Here is a 22,796-nt window from a genome sequence, read left to right as displayed (position 1 = left end):
TTTGGAGAATATATATATATATGTATATATAAATATGTATTAGACTTGGAGCATAACTGCAACTCAGCTTACTACTTAATAAAGTCTACATATCTGTATCTATATATCTATATCTATATACCAACCCTGAAATAATGGTCATATATATATATATTTTTTTTTCTTTTACAGTCATTATAGAAAATAGCTACAGGTTCTTTGGAAGATGATTTATAGCATATTTGTAGCACTGTTGTAGGTCCTTCCTCACAAGTGAGGAGCTTTCCCATCAAATAGAAAGCTTTAGCTCTGTCTGTAAACTGACTCAGGTCTAAAAACTGGGTGAGAGATCACAGTTCACCATTATAGTGAAGTAAGTCAGATTTTGGTCACTGGATCTGGAGTCTTCTCTGTTATACATATGAAGAAATATTTAGGAAGCTATCCATTTATATCATTCCTAGGGAAACTATGACAAATTAGTTCCTATAGGTCTAAATTTTTTGATTACCCAACAGCCCTGCTACCCTTTATTTTGAATACATCCACCTCATCTTTGGCTTTTAAAAGTTTTCTTTCTTAAAAAAATTTTTTTAATGTTTATTTATTTATTTATTTATTTATTTATTTTGGGAGAGAGAGACAGACAGAACATGAGCAGGGAGGGGCAGAGAGAGAGGGAGACACAGAATCCGAAGCAGGCTCCAGGCTCTGAGCTGTTAGCACAGAGCCTGACATGGGACTTGAACTCACGAACCATGAGATCATGAGCTGAGCCAAAGTTGGACACTTAAGCAACTGAGCCACCCAATACCCCAAGCTTTTAAGAGCTTTTCACCTCTGCTACCATAAGATTAAAATCAAGCCACCCATCTCGATGGCAGCACCCCCACTATACCTAACCAACAATCACCAGAAACCTTTTCAAGGGTGCAGATGTCCCCTCATCTCAAAGTCTTAGAGAAAGGGTCATCCTATGGACCTTTTCATAAAATGGAATTGAGGAGTGGAAGTACAGATTGCAGTTAATGAACCTACTCCAAAATTCTCATCTCCTAAACCTTTGAATTTCTTTGTCTACATGCAATTTGGCGTAGGCCAATGTTGAGTTTCAAGTTAGTCAACCAGCCAAATAAATGGCTACAGTCATTTCCACATACATGAATGTATCACTTAGACTTCAATAAGAGAAACAGAGCCAGTACAAGTGGTATGAAATATGAGATTTATTATAGAACCTTGGCCTTGTGCAATTGTAGGAGCTAATTAAACAGTTTGTATGTGATGGTTACTTCTCTGAAACTGGTGCTGGGCCTGAGGTCAATAGGGCAGAATGTTGGAAATGAAAGGTGAACATTGACGTAAGGGAGAGCAGAAGAAAAATTGGAATCCATGAGAATGATCTGGAACCCATGATGGTTTATGTAGGAGACATAAAAATTACACCCCCAAAGATGTCTGCATGCTAACACCCAGAACCTGTGACTATGTTACATTACACAGCAAAAGAGAATTAGGTTTGTAGATAGAATCAATGATGTTAATCTTCTGATATTAAGATAGGGAGATGTAGGGTGCCTGAGTGTCTCAGTGGGTTAAGCATCTGAATTTAGCTCAGTTCATGATCCCACAGTTCATGAGTTCAAGCCTCGTGTCAGACTCTGTGCTGACAGCTCAGAACCTGGAGCCTGCTTCTGATTCTGTGTCTCCTTTCTCTCTCTCTCTCTCTCTCTCTCTCTCTCTCTCTCTCAAAAGTAAATAGACATAAAAAAAAGATAAGGATATGTAATGGAAGAAAGGCAGGAGGGGTGAGGCACAAGAGCAAATTGACCCACTGTGTGTAGCCTTGGACATGGAGGAGGTAGCCCCAGAACCAAGAAATGGGAGCAGACTTTACAATCTAGGAATGGCTCTCAGCAGGCAGCTACAAAAAAGTGAGGGCTTCAGTGCTATGACAGATAGGAAATGAACTAAGCCAATAACCTTTCAGGGCAAGGAAATAGATTCTCTCTGGAGTCCTTAGGAAAGAATGCAGTCCAGCCAATACTAGGCCAGATTCCAATCTACAGAGCTTATTATTAAGATAACAAATTTGGGGGCGCCTGGGTGGCTCAGGGTTCAGCTTCCAACTTTGGCTCAGCTCATGTTCTCCCAGTTCATTTGAACCCTGCATGGGGGTCACTACTGTTAGTGCTGAGCCTGCGTCAGATCCTCTGTGCCCCCACCCTGTCCCTCCCCTGCTTGTGTGCTCTCTCTCAAAAATAAAAACACTTACTAAAAAAGAAAAAAAAAAGGTAACAAATTTGTATTGTTTTCAGCCACTAAGTTCGTGGCAATTTGTTACAGTAGCAATACAAAAATAATACAATCCGTCACCACATCCAAGTTTCCAACATTGCTCCTGTGGCCTGCAGAAAAAGCTGGCACTCATTGTTATGGCACTTGGTCCAGAATTCAGAAAAACTGAAGGAGAAAGTGAAATTAGAGAAGCTGTAGCCAGGCTGCTGCCCCATGCCACAAGGTGACCCAGCAGATCCATGCCAATGTGAGCGAGTTTCAGTGCTACCCAGATGTCTGCACCAAGCTCCCTAGCATTAAAATATGGCTACTAGTCCACATCCATTTTACAAATCTCAGGTAACACGTGTCATATGGCCCACACTCATCTATTCATGGAAAGGAATTCTGATAACTGTAGTCCACTTTAGCTAAGTCAATATGGCATCAATCTGCCAGAAAGAGTTAACACATTCAGTAGGGAATCCTTGGTAAGTAAACCACATAAATAAAGTCAGCCCAGTTTGGTGTTATACTCTATCCTGGTTGGTCTAAAAGCTCGAGGATTTATTCCCAAAAATATTTGCCACATTTCTTTCAATATAAATCTGCCAATTTTCTTGATATATGTTATTTCCCCCTACTTCAAAATTTGTGATATCTTCCCTGGGGCACAGTGAAATCTGACTTTAAATGGGAGTGTAGGCAACAAGGGCGTCTGGAGGTGTCTTAAGGAGATGGGGCATCCCCTTGTGTGAAAAATACCCTAGGTGAAGTCATTAGAAGCTTTTCAAACACAGGGAAGGATGTTATTCTCAGACATGGAAGACAAGCTATTTCCACAGACCAAAACACCTCAGTATGACTCAGGGTCCCAGAGCCTCAGCTTCATCTGAGCCCAACCAGATGTCCTTATTCCCAGGTTCAGGGCTCTACTCCTGCCCAATCAATGCCTTCATGTTCACATGACAAATTTGGAAAAACTGTGAATTCAATTGACATTGTGATTCTGCAACCACACAATTAAATTGGAGATTTAATTTTCCATCAATATTGGCCATGTAATATTAAAAATAAGAAATATTTGCTATTAAAAATAGGGCTGTCAGAGAAATTCTATTTTGTTTGTTTGGTTTTGTTAATTTTGAGCTTAAAGGCTGAACTTGTTGTTTTCTTTTTATAAACGCTCCTCTTCACTCAGAGGAATCCATCCTATACCAAAGACCTTCTAATCCTCATTATAGCCATAATTGTCAAGTAAAGCAGTCATTCCTCCCCCTAAATAATTTATTCAGTAGGAATAATATTACAACTAAGCACAGGTGGATTTGTTTGATTGATTGTGATGCACTACATGCAATGAATTAATAGCATCCTTTTTGTGCTGGCAAGGGGCTCAACATTCATTCAAGTTCAAAAACGCAGCTAAACCATTTACCACATCCTATCATCAAGGGACTGCTTTTAGAATCTACTTCTTACAGGGAGGAGGAGCCAAGATGGCAGAAGAGCATTGAAGTTTTTTGTGTGTCTTGCATCCATGAAATACAGCCAGATCAACACTAAACCATCCTACACACCTAGAAAACTGATTGGAGGATTAACACAACAATCTGCACAGCCTGAACCACAGAATTCAGCAGGTACATGGTGTGGAGACGTGAACTTGGGGAGAGAGAAGCCGGTGGCGGGTAGGGAGCCACCTTTGCAGGTGCAGAGAGGACGGAGACTGGGGGCAGGGAGAATACGGGAAAAGCACCCCTCCCCAAAAGCAGCTGGAGAGAAAGTGGAAAATTGGAAACAACCGCAGGGACTAAACTAAAAAGGGAGAAAGGAGAAAGGAGAGGGTTTAAATCCCATTAAGACTGTAAACAAGGGGAGGGCAAAGTCTGAAACTCCACAACTCAATACCTGGCGGTGCTCTGGTGGGAAGGGTGAATCCTCAGGAACAGAGTGGGGTCCGGGAAGTCCTCAGGCCACACGGGGAAAAGCAGTTCCACTGCTGGAAGGACATTTGGTAGAGACTGTTGAAGCTACCTGGTCCCAGCACACCGCAGAAAACGGCCACATTCACTGGTGCTGGAACAAGGCTGTTAAGGGTGAAGCCTGGTGCCAGATGTGTGTTGTGATTTTCCATAATCCCTGAAATGCTGCTGCTACACTATCTCGCAAACTTTTTCTGGGGCGGGCTGGCACCTGGCCGCAGTCTTGGGGCACCGGCAGCAGCAGGGTCCAGCAGGCATTCCTGGGTGCAGCTGGCATTCGGCCATTGCTCAGTGAGACCCTCCCACAGAGGGGCGGAATGGGCCAAAGCCACAGTCCTTCAGAAGTAAGGGGCCAGGGAAAACAGCCACATCTGAGACAAAACTCAGGAGACAGGTACTGCCTGGGGCTTGGTCACAGACAGTGAAGAAGCAGGGAGTGGATGAAAGCTGAAGACAGAGGACAGGTGTGCGATTGCTGATCGGAGAGAACAGAGTTCCCATACTAGAGACTGGATAGCTGGGTGACGCCATTTTCACCACTCCTGGGCATGTGCATACACACCTACAAGCGCTGTAACAATCCACCCCAGTAGGCTAGCAGCGCCATATAGTGGAGAACGGAGCTGTTACACTGAGCCCCGCCCAACTGGGCCAACCTCATTCTTTAAGAACACAAGTCTCACTGCCTACTTAGATTATAGACTATAAAGTGCTACATAGTCTGACTTCTAGGAGAAAACAAAGTAATTTCAGTCCTATTTCAATCTGTTAGCAGGTCCATCTACTCAATTTTCTTTCTTTCTTTTCTCTTTTATACTATATTTTTTCTTGAATACAGAAGGAAAAAATTCATTTTTATTTTAAGTTTTTATTAAAAATATTTTTCTTTAATTTTTTTTACTATATTTTTTGCTTTTATGTAAATTTTTTCAAATTCTATTTTACTTCCATCATTTTATTTTAGTCTACTACAATGTATTCACTTTTTCAAATTTTCAAACGATTTCTTTTTTTTTCTCTTTTTCTCTTCTTCATTTCTTTTCTTTTTCTTGACTACAGAAAGAGAAAAAAATCCTTTTTTATTTTTAATTTTTATTAAAATATTTTTCTTTAATTTTTTTCCTACTATATTCTTTACTTTTGTGTAAAGGTTTTCAAGTTCTATTTTACTCCCATCATCTCATTTTAGTCTACTTCAGTGTATTGATTTTTTCAAATTCTCAAACGATTTCCTCCCCCCCCACCTTTTTTTTCTCTAATCTGTCAAACCACTTTCAACACCCAGACCAAAACACACCTAGGATCTAGCATCATTTATTTGATTTCTGTGTGTGTGTGTGTGTGTTTAATTTTTTAATTTTAATATTTTTTAATTTTAATTTTTTCATTTTAATCTTTCTACCTCATTAATTCCTTTTCTCCCTTCAAAATGACAAAACAAAGGAATTCACCCCAAAGGAAAGAGCATGAAGAAACGACAGCCAGGGATTTAACCAACACAGATATAAGAAAGATGTCTGAACCAGAATTTAGAATCATGATAATAAGAATACTAGCTGGAGTGGAAAATAGATTAAAATCCTTTTCCACAGAGATAAAATAAGTAAAAAGTAGTCAGAATTAAATTAAAAATGCTATAACTGAGCTGCAATCACGGATGGATGCAGCAGTGGCAAGGATGGATGAGGCAGAACAGAGAATCAGCGATATAGAGGACTAACTTATAGAGAATAATGAAGCAGAAAAAAAAGGGAGATTAAGGCAAAAGGGCACGATTTAAGAATTAGAGAAATCAGTAACTCATTAAAAAGGAACAACATCAGAATCATAAGAGTCCCAGAAGAGGAAGAGAGAGAAATAGGGGTAGAAGGGTTATGTGGGCAAATCATAGTGGAAAACTTGCCTAACCTGGGGAAAGACACAGACATCAAAATCCAGGAAGCACAGAAAACCTCATTAGATTCAACAAAAAATGACCATCAACAAGCCATATCATAGTCAAATTCACAAAATACTCAAGCAAGGAGACGATCATGAAAAGCAGCAAGGGGAAAAAAAGTCCCTAACCTACAAGGGAAGACAGAACAGGTTTGCAGCAGACCTCTCCACAGAAACTTGGCAGGCCAGAAAGGAGTGGCAGTATATATTCAGTGTGCTGAATCAGAAAAATATGCAGCCAAGAATTCTTTATCCAGCAAGGCTGTCCTTCAAAATAGAAGGAGAGAAAAGTTTCCCAGACAAACAAAAATTAAAGGATTTGTGACCACTAAACCAGCCCTGCAAGAAATTTTAAACCAGACAGAGACCCCACTAAAAAGGAGAACTATAAACCAATTTCCCTGATGAACGTGGATGCAAAATTCCTCAACAAGATATTAGCCAACCGGATCCAACAATACATTAAAAAAAATTATTCACCACGACCAAGTGGGATTTATACCTGGGATGCAGGGCTCGTTCAATATCCACAAAACAATTAACGGGATTCATCACATCAATAAAAGAAAGGACAAGGACAATATGATCCTCTCAATATGTACAGAGAAAGCTTTTGACGAAATACAGCATCTTTTCTTGATAAACACCCTCAAGAAAGTAGGGATAGAAGGATCATAGCTTCAGATCATAAAAGCCATATATGAACAACCCAACGCTAATATCATCCTCAATGGGGAAAAACTGAGAGCTTTTCCCCTAAGGTCAGGAACAAGACAGGCATGTCCACTCTCACCACTGTTATTCCACACAGAATTGGAAGTCTTAGCCTCTGCAATCAGACAACACAAAGAAATAAAAGGCATCCAAATCGGCCAGGAGGAGGTCAAACTTTCACTCTTCGCAGATGACATGATACTCAATATGGAAAACCCAAAAGATTCCACCAAAAAACCACTAGAATTGATTCATGAATTCAGCAAAGTTGCAGGATATAAAATCAATGCACAGAAATTGATTGCATTCCTATACACCAACAATGAAGTGACAGAAAGAGAAATCAAGGAATTGATCCCATTTACAGTTGCACCAAAAACCATAAAATACCTAGGAATAAGTCTAACCAAAGAGGTGAAAAATCTATACACTGAAACTACAGAAAGCTTATGACAGAAATTGAAGAAGACACACACAAAAAAAGGAAAAAGATTCCATGTTCCTGGATAGGAAGAACAAATATTGTTAAAATGTCAATAAACCCAAAGCAATCTACATATTCAATGCAATCCCTATCAAAGTAACACCAGCATTCTTCACAGAGCTAGAACAAATAATCCTAAAATTTGTATGGAACCAGAAAAGACCCCGAATAGCCAAAGCAATCTTGAAAAAGAAAACCAAAGCAGGAGGCATCACAATCCAAGACTTCAAGCTGTACTACAAAGCTGTAATCATCAAGACAGTATGGTACTGGCACAAGAACAGACACTCAGATCAATGGAACAGAATAGAGAACCCAGAAATGGACCCACAAACATATGGCTAACTAATCTTTGACAAAGCAGGAAAGAATATTCAGTGGAATAAAGACAGTCTCTTCAGCAAGTGGTGCTGGGAACACTAGACAGCAACATGCAGAAGAATGAACCTGGACCACTTTCTTACACCATACACAAAAATAAACTCAAAATGGATGAAAGACCTCCATGTAAGACAGGAAGCCATCAAAATCCTCAAGGAGAAAGCAGGCAAAAACCTCTTTGATCTTGGCCACAGCAACTTCTTAACTCAACACGTCTCTGGACTCAAGGGAAACAAAATAAAAAATGAACTACTGGGACCTCATCAAAATAAAAAGCTTCTGCACAACGAAGGAAACAATCAGCAAAACTAAAAGGCAACTGATGGAATGGGAAAAGATATTTGCAAATGACATATCAGATAAAGGGTTAGTATCCAAAATCTATAAAGAACTTCTCAAACTCAACGCCCAAAAAACAAATAATCCAGTGAAGAAATGGGCAAAAGACATGAATAGACACTTCTCCAAAGAAGACATCCAGACACATGAAAAAATGCTCAACATCACTCATCATCAGGGAAATACAAATCAAAACCACAATGAGATACCACCTTACACCTGTCAGAATGGCTAACATTAACAACTCAGGCAACAACAGATGTTGGCAAGGATGCGGAGAAACAGGATCTCTCTTGCTTTGTTGTTGGGAAGGCAAGCTGGTGCAGCCACTCTGGAAAACAGTATGGAGGTTCCTCAAAAAACTAAAAATAGAACTACCCTACAACCCAGCAATTGCACTACTAGGCATTTATCCATGGGATACAGGTGTGCTGTTTCGAAGGGACACATGCACCCCCATGTTTATAGCAGCACTATCAACAATAGCCAAAGTATGGAAAGAGCCCAAATGTCCATCGATGGATGAATGGAAGAAGAAGACATGGTATATATATATATATGTATATATATATACATACACACACACACACACACACACACACACACACACACATACACAATGGACTATTACTCAGCAATCAAAAAGAATGAAATCTTGCCATTTGCAACTGTGTGAATAGAACTGGAGGGTATTATGCTAAGTGAAATTAGTCAGAGAAAGACAAAAATCATATGACTTCACTCATATGAGGACTTTAAGAGACATAACAGATAAACATAAGGAAAGGGAAACAAAAATAATATAAAAACAGGGAGGGGACAAAACAGAAGAGACTCATAAATATGGGGAACAAACTGAGGGTTCCTGGAGGGGTTGTGGGAGGGGGGATGGGCCAAACGGGTAAGGGGCACTAAAGAATCTACCTCTGAAATAATTTTTGCACTATATGCTAACTAATTTGGATATAAATTTAAGAAAATAAAAAATAAAAGAAGTTAATAATAATAAAAAAAAGAATCTACTTCTTAGAACAATTATTGTGCCAGTCAGGTCTAGTCATGAGATAACCATACCACTCATTTGAACAGAAAGAATTTAACATAAAGAATTTGTAACTAAGTATAAGGATGTCATTGAGTGGGTCATTGAACAGATAACAAGAAAACCCTAAGGTAACTTGATAGGCAAAAGGAACCCTGAAGTATCAAGGAAATAGCAACTGAAGGAAGCAGGTGCTACCCTTAGGGCTGACAGATGAATCTGGTTCTGAAAATGTTTGAAAAACCAGTTGACCTGCAGCTGCAGGATGGCCCTGCTCTAGATGGGTTGAAGAGGCACTGCTAGCGGGATGCACACAGAAATCAACAGCCTACAGTTGCAAACCTTCAGCTCTAAGAGGAATAGGCTAAAAGAAGCAAACCTTCAGCTATGAGAAGATCTGAGGATCTCATGTGGAACATGGTGACTATCGGTGTTATTATATAATTGGAATTTGCTAAGACAGGAGAATTTAAATATTCTCACCAAAAAGGGGGGAGGGAAGGGAAAATACGTGAGGTGATGGATGTGTAAATGTACTCAATAGGGGGGATCCTTCTACATTGTATACATATATGACGTGCACTTTAAATATCTTACCATTTTATACGCCACTTATATAAAGCTCAATAGAGCTGAAATTTTAAAATAGAAAAAGTCAGGGCTCCTGGGTGTCTCAGTGAGTTAAGCATCCAAGTCTTGATTTCGGCTCAGGTAATGATCTCACAGTTCATGGGTTCGAGCCCTGAATGAAGCTCCGTGCGACAGTAAGGAGCCTACTTGGGATTCCCTCTCTTCCTCTCTTTTTGTCCCTGTACTGCTCACATGCTCTCTGTCTCTCTCTCAAAATAAATAAATAAACTTTTTTTTTTAAAGGCATGCAAGGACCCCACAGGAAATGAGCACAACACGGCAGTTCCTTCTTCATCCAACAACCTCATGGTTCTTTTCTCACTCCCCTTTTATCAGAGCCAAATAAGAAGACAACTCTCAAAATTTGCATTTCCAAAATCCAGCTCCAGCATCACACAGCAGAGTCCAGGAGGCTGAGTTTGAAGTTAAAAGTAAAATTATGTGAAAACTGACACAGTTGATAAATGATTAAATTTTTTTGCAATAACCCCTTTTAGCACCAATATGTTAATACATGCTTAATGAATAATTAAATACTAAGTTCCCATTTCTCAAGAGAGTTGATAAGCATGTGAATTGCACAAAATATTTGTGCAGGCTGTATGTAGAGATAAAACTAATTACATAAAAGCTGGGAGAAATAGATATGCTGAAGGTAGAAGCATCTAATTCAAAAGATAATGATTGTTTTTAGAAAACCGTACCCAAATATCTCAATTTCACAGGTGCATCTGCAGAAAATGTGTTTATTTATCACTCTGAAGCATGACTTTTCATTGAGATCAAATTACTTTCCTTCTAAACTGATTTCATTCATTTTTTGGAATCCGAGTGTTCCTGGTATCCCCATGGAAAGGGAAGTGATAGCTGTAATATGTTGGTTTCATTGGCAAAGGAAAATGTCTGTAAACAGTTAAAGGCTGCCATTTTGTAAAAGTTTAATCACATGCTTCATGCAGTCAGTTATTTCTATTATGGTTGGGTTTATTTCATTAAATTCACATAACAAAGTAAAGCTTTGGAAGGTCAGTCTGTTGAAGATAAGTCTACTGTATGTTCAGTTAAAAGTTCAACACTAAATATACAATTATTTGTTTTTGCAATATTAATGTGGATACAAATTTAGCAGAGCCCTGTACATCACGGGTAAAGTAGTGGTCTTACTAAATTAAGAAACTTACAGAGAAAAATACTCTTGGAGTTGGCTCTGGCACACAAATAAGTTATAATTTCCTCCAACAAACTGTCAATAGTCTACCATTTGAAATAGAAACTACAGGGGCGCCTGGGTGGCTCAGACTGTTGAGCCTCCGACTTCAGCTCAGGCCATGATCTTACCCTTTGGGGGTTTGAGCCTGCGTCAGGCTCTGCGCTGACAGCGCAGAGCCTGGAGCCTGTTTCAGATTCTGTGTCTCCCTCTCTCTCTGCCCCTCCTCTGTTCACGCTCTGTCTCTGTCACAGAAAATAAGTAAACATTGAAATAGAAACTACAGATGTCAAAATTTATAAACATTAAAGTACTATAAAAATTTCATGATGAAGCTTATGTTAAGTACCCGAAATGTATTTTTGCAAGGTCATAAGTGCATTCTCTCTTTGCTGTTCATCCACAGATTTTAGAAATGTTTCAGTCTTTAAGAGAACTATTTTGTAAATCAACCTACAAGTCCTGTAATGGCATTGAATATTTTCTTCTTATTTTTAATGGATCAGTTATTTAATTAGGTTCTTTGTAAGAAATTTAGAACACCAATCTGTGAGGGTAAACTCCATTCCGGAGGGAATACACAAAGCGGAGGTAACCCTGAAGCTGAGGAACAGCTTTGATTTCTGGCAGAATTTGCAAGTCCACAGCTTTCTCATCAACCTTGCACTGCTCTGTAATCTCATATTTTCTCTTTCTCTGTGTCGAAGATGTCACATTGCAGGTGTCTGGGTTTACACGGCTTCCTCTTCTTAAGGTAAGCATCGGTGAGGTGTTTGGGGATTTTCGCACTGCTGGTATCAATTTTGGTGGAGGTGGCAATGACTAATTTCTGGTGTGTTCTACGAAGAGGAACTCGATTGAGGGACAGAGGTCCGGTCGCAAGTAACAAGCCATGCTCAGTTGCTTCAGGAAAACCACCCTGTTGCCTCTGTGGTGCCCAGTGAGGACGATTAAAGTGGTCCCTCGCAGTTTCCTCACCTGCTGACTGAAAGGTGTTTTGCCATGGCTCAACAGCTTCTGAGCACACCTCCTGTAGGATGATGCCCAGGCATTTTGCGAAGTTTAACCACTCAGATACCACCATTCTTGCCGCCACCAACTGGTTTTGTGACAGTAGCAGAACTTCTTTTTCTTTTCAAGCCTGGATTTAGCTGCTGAATACTTCCTCTTGTACACAGCCTGTCTCGAATACATAGCCGATTGGGAGTATCTACCACTTCCTCTGACCAGGACAGGGTCTCGGCTGCAGTGGGGCTTCCCCTTCTTTGACGTTTTAGCCTTGAGGTTGCCCTTCTTAACGTTGCCACCAGCATCAGCCTTCTTGGCTTCAGGTTTCTTCTCCTTAGTATCCGGCTTCTCAGCTTTTTCACCCAGCATCTTGCAAGATGGGAAAGAATGGCATTGAATATTCTCTGAAAGAACTCTGCATTTAAGAAAAATGTTTGGAAATCTATTATCAAAATGTCCAGTGAATTGAAGCCAAAAACTAGTTTTTGCAATAGCTGCAAACAAAGGCAAATTTATCCCTACAAAAACGGGGACATGAACAAATTAAATGATGAGGCCTCAAACAGTGTGCAAGATTTAATTTTAAAATTCTGTAAAAGCCTTTGAAATGACTTGCAGAAAAAAAATCTTTTGATCCAGTTCCTTTTTTTTGTAATTGGATTATATTATGTACTGAAATGCAACGAAATTGAAAAGACCTATGATTTTGCAGCATCTGTTTTGCAAAACACTAAAAATATTATAAATGGAGAATTTATTTTATGAACTTTATAAGGTAGATTTTTAGAGGGTAAAGCTTTATAGGGTATATTTGTAGAAAAGGAAAACTCTAAACTGAGACAAAAGACAGTGTCTATAAAAATGTTTGAACTGATACATTTACATATTTCATTAAAAGTAGAATTGAGACTATCTTCCACTTGGAATTTGTCTCTGAACTTACTAGGTAATTCAGAACCTCTAAATATTTCCTCAATTAAAATATTATATGACCAAAAAATCCCATATAGTCTACAAAAAAAAAAGTAAATACATGTCATTTTCAAGCGTATTAATATAATATTAACTGAAGATTTTAGGCAATTTTTGAAAAATTAACAATTTAAAACCATATTAAAATAGTAATACATCCTGCAGAAAAATATTAGTGAATTAATATTAGAGAGATATATGGTTTGTGCTAATTTTTTGTTTAGACAATCAATATAATTTTTATAGTTTGCTTTTCTCTACAAGAAAATGTCATACTACTTTTTAGAAAAAAATTTATCTTTGAAAATAATTTTTATGAAAACTATTTTATACATTAGCCAATATAAATAATATGGTGAATTAACTGTTCAATGAATAAATATTTCAAATATAAAATTATAATCAATTTTAATGTATCCTTTCATTCTCAAAAGTGTCTTGACTTGCTGTCTTATTCTGCTCAGGTTACCATCACAGAATATTATAGACTGGATGGCTTACCAACAGATATTTATTTTTTCACAGTTCTGGAAGCTACAAGTCTGAGATCAGGGTACCAGTATGTTTGGGTTCTGGATTCTGGTGAAGCTTCTCTTAGCTTGCAGATGGCTGCCTTCTGTCTGTGTCCTCATACCTCACATGGTGGGGAGAGACAGACCAAGCTTTGTGGTGTCTCTTCTTACCAGACCACTAATTCCATCATGAGGACCCCATGATCTCATCTAAATGTAATTATCTTTCAAAGACCCCACCTTCAAATACCACCCCATTGTGGGTTAGGTTTTCAAAATATGAATTTTTGGGGAGACACAATTTAGTCCATATCTCTTGAACAATAAATTTTGGGGCCCCATACTTAAGAATCTTACTATCATAGAGTAAGGAATGGTCCCTTGGCATCAGAGTCCAGATGCACAGTCCTGGCTTGTCTTTGGTTGTCAACATCCAGTTCCAGAGCATCCAAATCCAAATTGACATATTTGCCTTTAATCTGTTTTCCAAGAACAGCTCATTTTTAATCCTCTTCTCCCTGTCTGTGAAAGATTTCTACTCTTCTGAGCCTCTCAGCCCAGCCTATGTTCCTCTTGGGGATACAGGCCCTCCTTTCCATCTTTTAGGAAGTACGGAATTCTGTGAGGCTGTCCTCGGGCATTTAGGCAGTTCATTCTACCATTGCTACCTTACTGCTCAGTTGCCATGATGAATGTTGGGTTTCTCTAGGAGGCTTGCAACCTCCTTGGGAAGTTAGCCAATGGTTCTCTGTGGTCTGGGATACCCTCAAAATAATTTGAGGTTTTTATTGTTCCTCCCTACTCCTGGCACTTGCCTGAGGGGATGTCACCAGGTTCAGGGATTCATCACTATCTAAAGTCTGGTCACATCCCCTCTTGTTTCTCCTTCCCAGAAAGTTGACTTTATCTCTTTTTGGGGAAAAACGAGCTCTTAAATCATTCCACAGTATTTACATAGACATAGTTTAAAATTTGGCTGTCATATTTTTGGAACCCTCTATCAAATAGCTTCACACTTGCAATCAATTGCCTTGGGTTTGAAGATGATTGTGGCTAAAATGAGTTGAAAAACAACAATAAAAATTCAAATGACTTTTTTGTATACTGTATTTACCCTTGTTCTAAATAATGAAAGCTAGCTAGCAGCTCCACAGGGGAAGACAAGACAGGAATGCTGGAAGGACAAGCCTTAGTTATTACCTCACAATGTCCTGCCAAAAATGTTGGAATTTTAAGACTGAACAAAATCCTTATAAATTATTCATCAAGTCCACCCTTTTGTTTTATAGATGTCCTGTGTAAAGTGAGACCCAGAGAGATTAAATGATTTTCTTTTAAGGCTGCACAGATTTTGAACCACAGAAGTAGGGCTACAATGAACTTTACCTCCACCAAGTACAGGAATTCCTTTCACTGATTTACACTATTTCCATATATATATATATATATATATATATATATGGTTTTCTGAATTTCTTTAAAAAAGTGGCATCAAAAATTAGACATGTCACTTCAAGTGTGTTCAGAAATGGGGTAGAATTCGGACAGCCTGCTGACTTCTGGATGCTACACTTCTCTAAGTGCCAGCTAAGACGCTCTCCTTTTGAGTTTTGATGATGTCTCATCTCAGTGGTGGTTTGTCATAAGCACCTGCTGGCTATGCTGTCAAGCCAGTTCTCCTCTTTCTGTGTCATGTGCTTAATTTGCGAAATTGCATTCAAAGTTCAGGTGTTAGAGTGTCATAGAATAATGTTGCTTTATGGGGCACCTGAGTGGCTCAGTCGGTTAAGCGTCCTACTTCAGCTCAGGTCATGATCTCTCAGTTTGTGGGTTTGAGCCCCGCACTGGGTCTCCACTGACAGTGGAGAGCCTGCTTGGGATTCTCTCTCTCCCTCTCTATCTCTCTGCCTCCCCCCATTTCTCTTTCTCTCTCTCTCTCTCAAAATAAATAAACTTAATAAAAGGATAAAAATTAAAAAAGAATAAAGTTGATTTAGTAATTTATGTTGCTAAGGAAAAGGAAAATGATTTATACTGTAAAAATGAAGCCCTTTCTAATTAGTGTATAATCTAAACCACAACTGCCTATTAAAAACATTTTTCTCACAGAGTTGAAAACCTTTCCAAAGGTTTTCCATTTTAAGTAGAACTTTTCAGGTACAGATGCATTCTGAACCCCATTTTTTCCAGCTTTAGGTAGGACCCCAGCATTTTAATCTGTCCTATGAGACACTTCATGTCTTGGCAAAAACTGAAACCTACCAGAATTTTTAGGGAAAATAATTCTAAAACTGTCTTACTGTATATGAGCAAGGTTTAATGGCCTTTTAAAGCATACATTTGTTTCTGTATGACACTTAATTGTCCCAGTTTGTTTGGTCACTTAATACAGAATTTTAAGAGGGATTATAATCTCTAAGTGCTATCAATGCATTCTTTCTCTATTTGTGGTCCATAATGACAATAAACAAGTAATAACATTCTCATCTTAAGAACTGCAGGGCACGGGCAGCACATGAATCTTCACTGTTCTATTTTCTACATAGGAGAGTTGTCTTTTTTACTCCAGATTAATCATGGAGTTTGGTTTTTCTGCTCTCCATATTAACTGAAACTTTCTTGAACAGTAAGATCTTAAAACATATATGGCTACGAAGCAGATTTACCTCATCTGTAAGAGAGAGAAAAAAATAAATCTGTTAAGAATATTATTACAATTTTAGGGCCCGAGCATAGTTATTTTAAAAACATATGGAAACACAAACGAGAAATAGACAATTTAATGCAAATGTAAGATAATTTATATAATTATTTCCTGCAATGCTTCATCTTTCAAAATAGGGTAATAGAAGGGTGCTTTGCTTAAAAAAAACAACAAATACATTGTGTATAAACCAGAAAGCATGCATAGCAGTTCTGTTTAGAAGATAGCAAAGTACCATGTAAAAGGCCTCTGTGTACTTAGCCCACCCACCAACTGGAAGGAGAGCTGAAAAGAAAAAGGGGCATCTAATCCATGGAGTTGTTACCACTGCACCAAACCTGGGATTCTCTTTCCTAAACGGTACTCACCGAGTGGGGTCTTAGAGCAATTATTCAGTACCTTTTTGCAGTTAGGTACCTAATCTGAGCATTCAACTCAACATAAATGTCCTTGGGTTTTGTTGTGTCTTGTTTCTAACATGTGTTTTCCCCCTGACATAATGGAGTGAACTAGATACAGAAATGGCATCAATTATCATCCTTTCCTTTAGCACTCTATTTTCTAACATTCACATCTTTTTTATTTGATCCTAACTGCAACCTTCTGTGGAAGAGGGGGTGCATGAGGGAACTTCGGCTCCAGGTATGAATGGCTAGACCATTCATTGGCTAGAATGTTCAAGTTCACACAGCTTACTCCTGACACAGTGTGGGTGATGAGCTAGGTTTTCTGACTCTCGGGTTCCTGCTTTTTCAGTGAGATGACACTAGGTACATAATGTTTGTATGTTCTTGCTGCAGCGAAACTGTATGCATGAAATAAAATTATCATGAAAAGTTTATCAACTGACCTGTGGAAATTGGGGTGCTGCTAAGACCTCAAAACTTGATCTCATATCCCCCAGATTTCTGTCTCCCCGCCAGATATACCATGGGTGTCCTCAGACTGAACACATGGAAAACTAAACTCATTGTCTCCCTCCTGGCAACCTGTTGTCTAGCTTTAGCCCTGGGGCCCTGACATATCAAGTTTGCCCTTACCCTGCAGATATCCCCAGGTGGAGGGCACAATGGAACACACAGTGGAAGAGCTGCATGAAGGGAGGAGGTACTGCCCCAGCCTGTGGAGCTCTCCTCACCTCCTCTTCTGCCACCATCACGCTCCCAGTGTTCCCATCTGCTCGGCCTTACCCACATGGTGTCCCACTCAGTCGACCCTTAAATCTCAGCCCTTAGATGCTTTCTTTTTCCCATCTAAGTTCCTGCTACAGTGTCCTTCCTGGCCCAATTCTTCCTGGTATCAAAGGACTGTTTACTCCTCAGCAACAAACTCTCCTGTAGCCTGAATCCCAGATCTCTCCCTTTGGATGCTCCAGATACCTGGATCCAGAATGTTACATGGCTCCATACTTCTTTGGTTAGCTCCTGAGGACTGGAGAGAACAAGAGTTGTTCTCCCTGCTCACTATCCACGTTCAATTAGTAGTTGTCTAACTTGGCCATTTCTAACTCCTCCTACTGCAATCATTCTTTCTCATCACTCCAAGTTCAAACCTCCATTTTCCTTTGCCCAGACTCTACCCCTAAGGAACATATTTAAGTACAACCTGCCATTTCACTTCATGATATGGAAATAAATGCAGGGTTTCTGTGATTACCAGAAATAATCAAATCTTGCTTTTTTAAAAATATAGATTTACTTGTTTTGAGAGAGAGGGCAAGTGCATGAGTGTGGGGTGGTGGGGGGAGAGGGTGAGAAAGCCATGCAGGCTTCATGCTGTCAGTGCAGAACCAGATTTGGGGCTCAAACTCACAAACCATGAGATCATGACCTGAGCAGAAATCAAGAGATGGGCACTTAACCGACTGAGCCACCCAGGTGCCCCTAATCTAATCTTTCTTATAGCTAATTATGCACATACTCATTGTATTTAGAGAAAATTGAAAACATTTCCTTAGCCTTCCCACTGAAACTCTTTTTGGTCTATTATGGAGTCTTCCTCATATGGACAACTAGAATCCCATCCCACCCCCTTAATCACTTTCCCTCCTTCCTTTCCCACCTTGTTACTCCAGACTTCCACCTTTATCTCATGTCTTACTTTGCCTAAAAAAGCCAGAGGCCAGACAGGCATTTAAGCCAAAGCAAACAAAACTTTATGCCCTGGATTCTTACCCCTTTCTGAATGAAGCTTCTGCATACACTTCTCCACTGATTGCATAACTTTGTTATTCGTTATTATTCTGCCTTTTGAACTCCACACTCATCTATCCTATTTCCTCCTCACATATATCAGTCAGAGTTCACCTGGAGAAAAGAACCAGTTGGAGACACACATTAAGAGATACACTGCAAAGAATTGGCTTAAGTGTGACTGTGGGGTCTGGCTAGAGAAGTCTTAAAACCACAAGGCAGGCTTCCAGGAAGGGCAGGCTGGAACTCTCCTGCCCACACTGAAGCTGCAGGACACAGGAGGAATTTCTTCCTGAGGGAGGCCTCAACTCTGCTCTTGAGGCCTTTCAACTGACTGAATCAGGCCCATCCAGAAGATCCAGGATAATCTCCCTCTTGAAGTCACTCAGTTATGGACTTTACTCACATCTACAAAACCTTCAGAGCAACACTCAGATTAATGTTTGAATGAACAACTGGTAGCTATAGCTTAGCCAAGTTGATACATCAAAAGACCACCATGAACACCTAATGGATGCATCTCAAAATTAACATATTCATGCTGAAAACCTGCTCTTCTCTCCCCTCAGCACTCTCAGCAAACCGGTCTACTTGCCATGGCAACTGCATCCTTCCAGATGTTCAAGCCAAAAACATAAACTTGAGCTTTCTTCTCATGCTCCAAGTGGTAGGTTAAATATGGGGACCCCAACTAGCTCCATGCCCTAATCTCCAGAACATTTTATAGCAAAAGAGACTTTACAGATGTATCTAAATTAGATTTTGAAACGGAAAGATTATCTTGGGTTACCTAGGTGCCCAGTATAATCACAGTGGTCCTTACAAGAGGGACACAGGCAGAGGCAGAGGCAGGAGAGGAGATCCAATAATAGAAGTAGAGTTTAGTGTGGTGCACTTTGAAGATGGAGAAAGGGGCCACAAGCCAAGGAACATAGGCAGATTTCAGAAGCTGAAAAAGGCAAGGAAAGGATTTTCCCCTCAGCCTCCAGACTGACACAGTCTTGCCAACACATTGACTTCAGCTCACTGAAACTGATTTTAGACTTCTGACCTCCAGAATTGTAAAATAGTAAGTTTGTGTTGTTTGAAGCCACTAAGTTTGTGGTGCTTTGTTATAGCAATGATAGAGAACTAATGAATCCATTTCTAATCTCTGGTGACATCTTGTTGACTTTATCTTCAATATGCCCAGAATGGAGGCACTTCTCAGCACCTCCCTTGCTACCACCTTGCTGTCTAGAAGAGCACCATCTCTGCTCTAGAAGATTTCAGTCGTGTGCTATTATTCTCATCCACTGTTCTCTGTTCTCCTGTCCCTACCCCCTTAGTCAGCCACTTACTAGCTGATATGGCTGCTTCATGAGAAATAGAAAAGAAGTGTCCTTCCTTCAGGCAGAAACAACCCCATGACAGGGTAGATAGTGTGGCGAGCAGAGTGGCGACTACATATCCTCATACAGAATACAACCCTTGCAACTGTACACAGCAGCCCTCCTACAGTCCTCTCCAACCGCAGGCTGAGTAGCCCTGTTAACAGGCAAGTCAGACCATGTCACTGTTCTGTTCAGACTCTCACAAGTCTCTACATTTCACTCAGTTCTTACAAGAGGACTGCCAACCTTCCACATCATCTGGCCAGTTACCTCTCAGGTTCTGTCTCCTGCTATTCTCCCTCTCACTCACTGTTTAGGCGAAACCAGCCTTCTTGCTCTTCCTCAAATGCCCGAGACACATTTGCTCCTTCACTCTTGCTGTTCCTTTAGACTGCAAAGATTTGTCTGCAATATAGAAATGCCTGGCTTTCTCGCCTCCTTCAAGTATTTGGGCAAATGTTCCTTTCTTAGTGACACCTACCTTGACTGTCCTATTAAAATTTGTAACCCACACTTCTATCCCTATACTCCCTAACCCTTTTATCCTGGTTTATTTTTCTCTGTAGCACTTATTACCTTCTAACATTCTATGTATAATTACTTAATTATTGTATTTATGATAAGCTCTGAGTGTAGGGATTTCTGTCTAATTTGTTCATTCCTGTATCCCCAAATAATACCTTGTATCTAGTGGATGCACAAAAATACTTAAATGAATAAATAGAGAGTCCTCTCTGATCCAGTTTGGGTTCTTTGAGAAGCAGATTCTAAGGCAGCAATCCAGGTACAAGGTACAATCACCTTATTTGGAAGGTGATCCCAGTAAACGCTGCTAGGGGTATGGGCAAGTAAGACAGGGAAGGAAAGGCAGCGATGAAGGGTAATGTTTTCAAACCCTCCAGTAAACTGTGAGCAACTGGAACTAAAGCCCATATTGAAGGGGGGGGCACCCTGGAAACCAATGAAGAACATATACTTCTGAAGAGGAGAAGACTTTTCCTCTACACTCTCATATTCTGTGGCTGGGCCTGAGATTTAAACTGACAAAAAACAGATTAACAGGAGAAAAGCACACAAATTTTACTTGAGGTTAATATCTTTACCTGGCGTGAGACCTTTCGTAGAAAAGAAATGGAGACTCACAGAAGAAGATGGCCCTGAGAGCTTATGTACCAGTTTAACAAAGACTGATAACTTGTAGAGATGTGACAAGACAAAGGACAAAGAGGTTTGGACCACTAGGGTAAGTAAACTGTGGGAAAGTGACTGGGAAATACAAGGGGAAACGAATGAAAGATAAAGGTCATTTTCGTAAGTTTGTTTGTACAGATTCATCTTGGCATCAATTTCCCATCTCCAATGGTAAGAATGTTCTCTCTTCCTGGTACAAGAGGGCACCTTCCTCACAGCGCATTTATGGAAAGAGGAAGTCAGAGGGCACTCCCTGCATCTCCTCCTTGTCAATTGCCTTCAGCTCAAAATGAAACGTCACCGTGGCACGTTTGGGGGTGGCATGTTCACCTCAGAGTTATTCCACGCAGAAGGTAGGAACCTGGGGTCTTTATCCATTAAGCTCCGGGAGGGACATTGATTGTCTGGCACTTCCCCTCTGCCACACAGGGCAGAGCCGACTCTATCCTCCAGGGTCTGCAGTCAAAGAGATTATTGTCAGTGGCAGAAGTCAGGCTTATTTGCATGGAAATAGTAAGGACTTAGGCACAAGAATGGGGCTTCAATGACATCTGCAATGCTTCTCCACCAGGAATGAGAAGATGAACCCCTACCTGCCAAATGGGTAAAGCCACAAATACGGCAACTTGATGATCTGATGATAACACAGTCTTCAATTTATGCTACATGACCCTTCTTATCTGTCTCATGAGGGGAGGGAGCGTGATAGATAAGGGCACCTGGTGGCTGTCCTGTGGGGCTCAAACAGAGAAGGACTTTCTTTGCAGGAACTGAAAGAGAAGGCTGAGTCAGAGTCCAGTAGAACAGACGGAGTGATATTTACTGGGCACACTGTGAGTTGGTGTTCTGGCTGTTTGCAGTCAGCACCCTGATTTTTCAGCGTCCCTGCTGTATGTGCTGTTCAATATTTTTAATATTAACCCTTCGGAGGGGCTTACTCATTAAACCAGAGCTGGAATTTCGAGGGGCTGCCAATGTAATGAGAAAGCCTTGGAGCAGACACAGGGATCTGGAATGCAATAAGGGGCATCAAAGAAGAGAGAGTAATGGGCTGAGAGGGTGAGTGGGTGGGTGGTCTGGGTAAACGCCTAAGATGAGAATTGTTCTCTTTGGATGCTTTCGCGTATTTCCACAGCATCATGTGTTGTTAGATCAGGTGGTTTTAGGGATCTGGGGAAGGGTACGTAAATAAGATATCTTATAGACAGGGCTGCCTATCGTGAGGTCTTTTTGATATTTCAATCCACTAGCGTCAAAACATCCAGAATCTACAAAGGGAAAACTTCCCTAGTGACTATCGTGCTGCAGACCCCATCCATGACAGGTCAGTAACAACTTGTAGGGGTCTCACGGGGCTATTTTGTGCTTTTGTCCAACCCACCAAGAAGCATCTCTTTGCCACATAAAGAGAGGGTCAGAGCCCCATCCCCCCACCCCAAATGATACAGAATGTCTTCAAGCTGGATGTTAATTTTCCTCTATGCCTAGCCTCAATTTTTTTTTTATGTGCCTGGCTGAAAGCATGGACTAATCTGGATGACTGATAATGATGACAGTGAATGCTGTACTAATGGAATAGAGAGAGAAGAAGTGAAAAAGAAATGAGTGAGTAATGACAAACAGATCGTTTGAGTCCCGCAAAGAGGCCTCTGCTGGAATGGTAGGAGTTGGTTAGGAAGCCCAAGGCAGAAATAATGAAGTCCAGGATAAGAGGCTGTCACAGGCATTCCTTCCTGCTCCAGATAAGTTAAAACATCTTCCAATGGCATAAAACATCACTTTGAATTCTCATCAAAGTAGGAAAACCACTGTCTCGGGATTAGCGTTCCAAAGGTAGCCTGACCAGTGTAGCTTCACCACCATGACCA

General features: G+C 40.2%; 1 pseudogene; it reads right to left on the bottom strand.

The window, feature by feature from the left end:
• Positions 1-11,445: 11,445 nt before the first annotated feature.
• Positions 11,446-12,491, bottom strand: LOC106983786 (60S ribosomal protein L6-like; annotated as a pseudogene).
• Between the last annotated feature and the right edge of the window lie 10,305 nt (positions 12,492-22,796).

The sequence above is a fragment of the Acinonyx jubatus genome, chromosome B1 (assembly GCF_027475565.1).
Source record: "Acinonyx jubatus isolate Ajub_Pintada_27869175 chromosome B1, VMU_Ajub_asm_v1.0, whole genome shotgun sequence".
Classification (NCBI taxonomy): Eukaryota; Metazoa; Chordata; class Mammalia; order Carnivora; family Felidae; genus Acinonyx; species Acinonyx jubatus.
The sequence above is the reverse complement of the archived record's forward strand: the minus strand, read 5'-3'. Positions and strand labels throughout refer to the sequence as shown.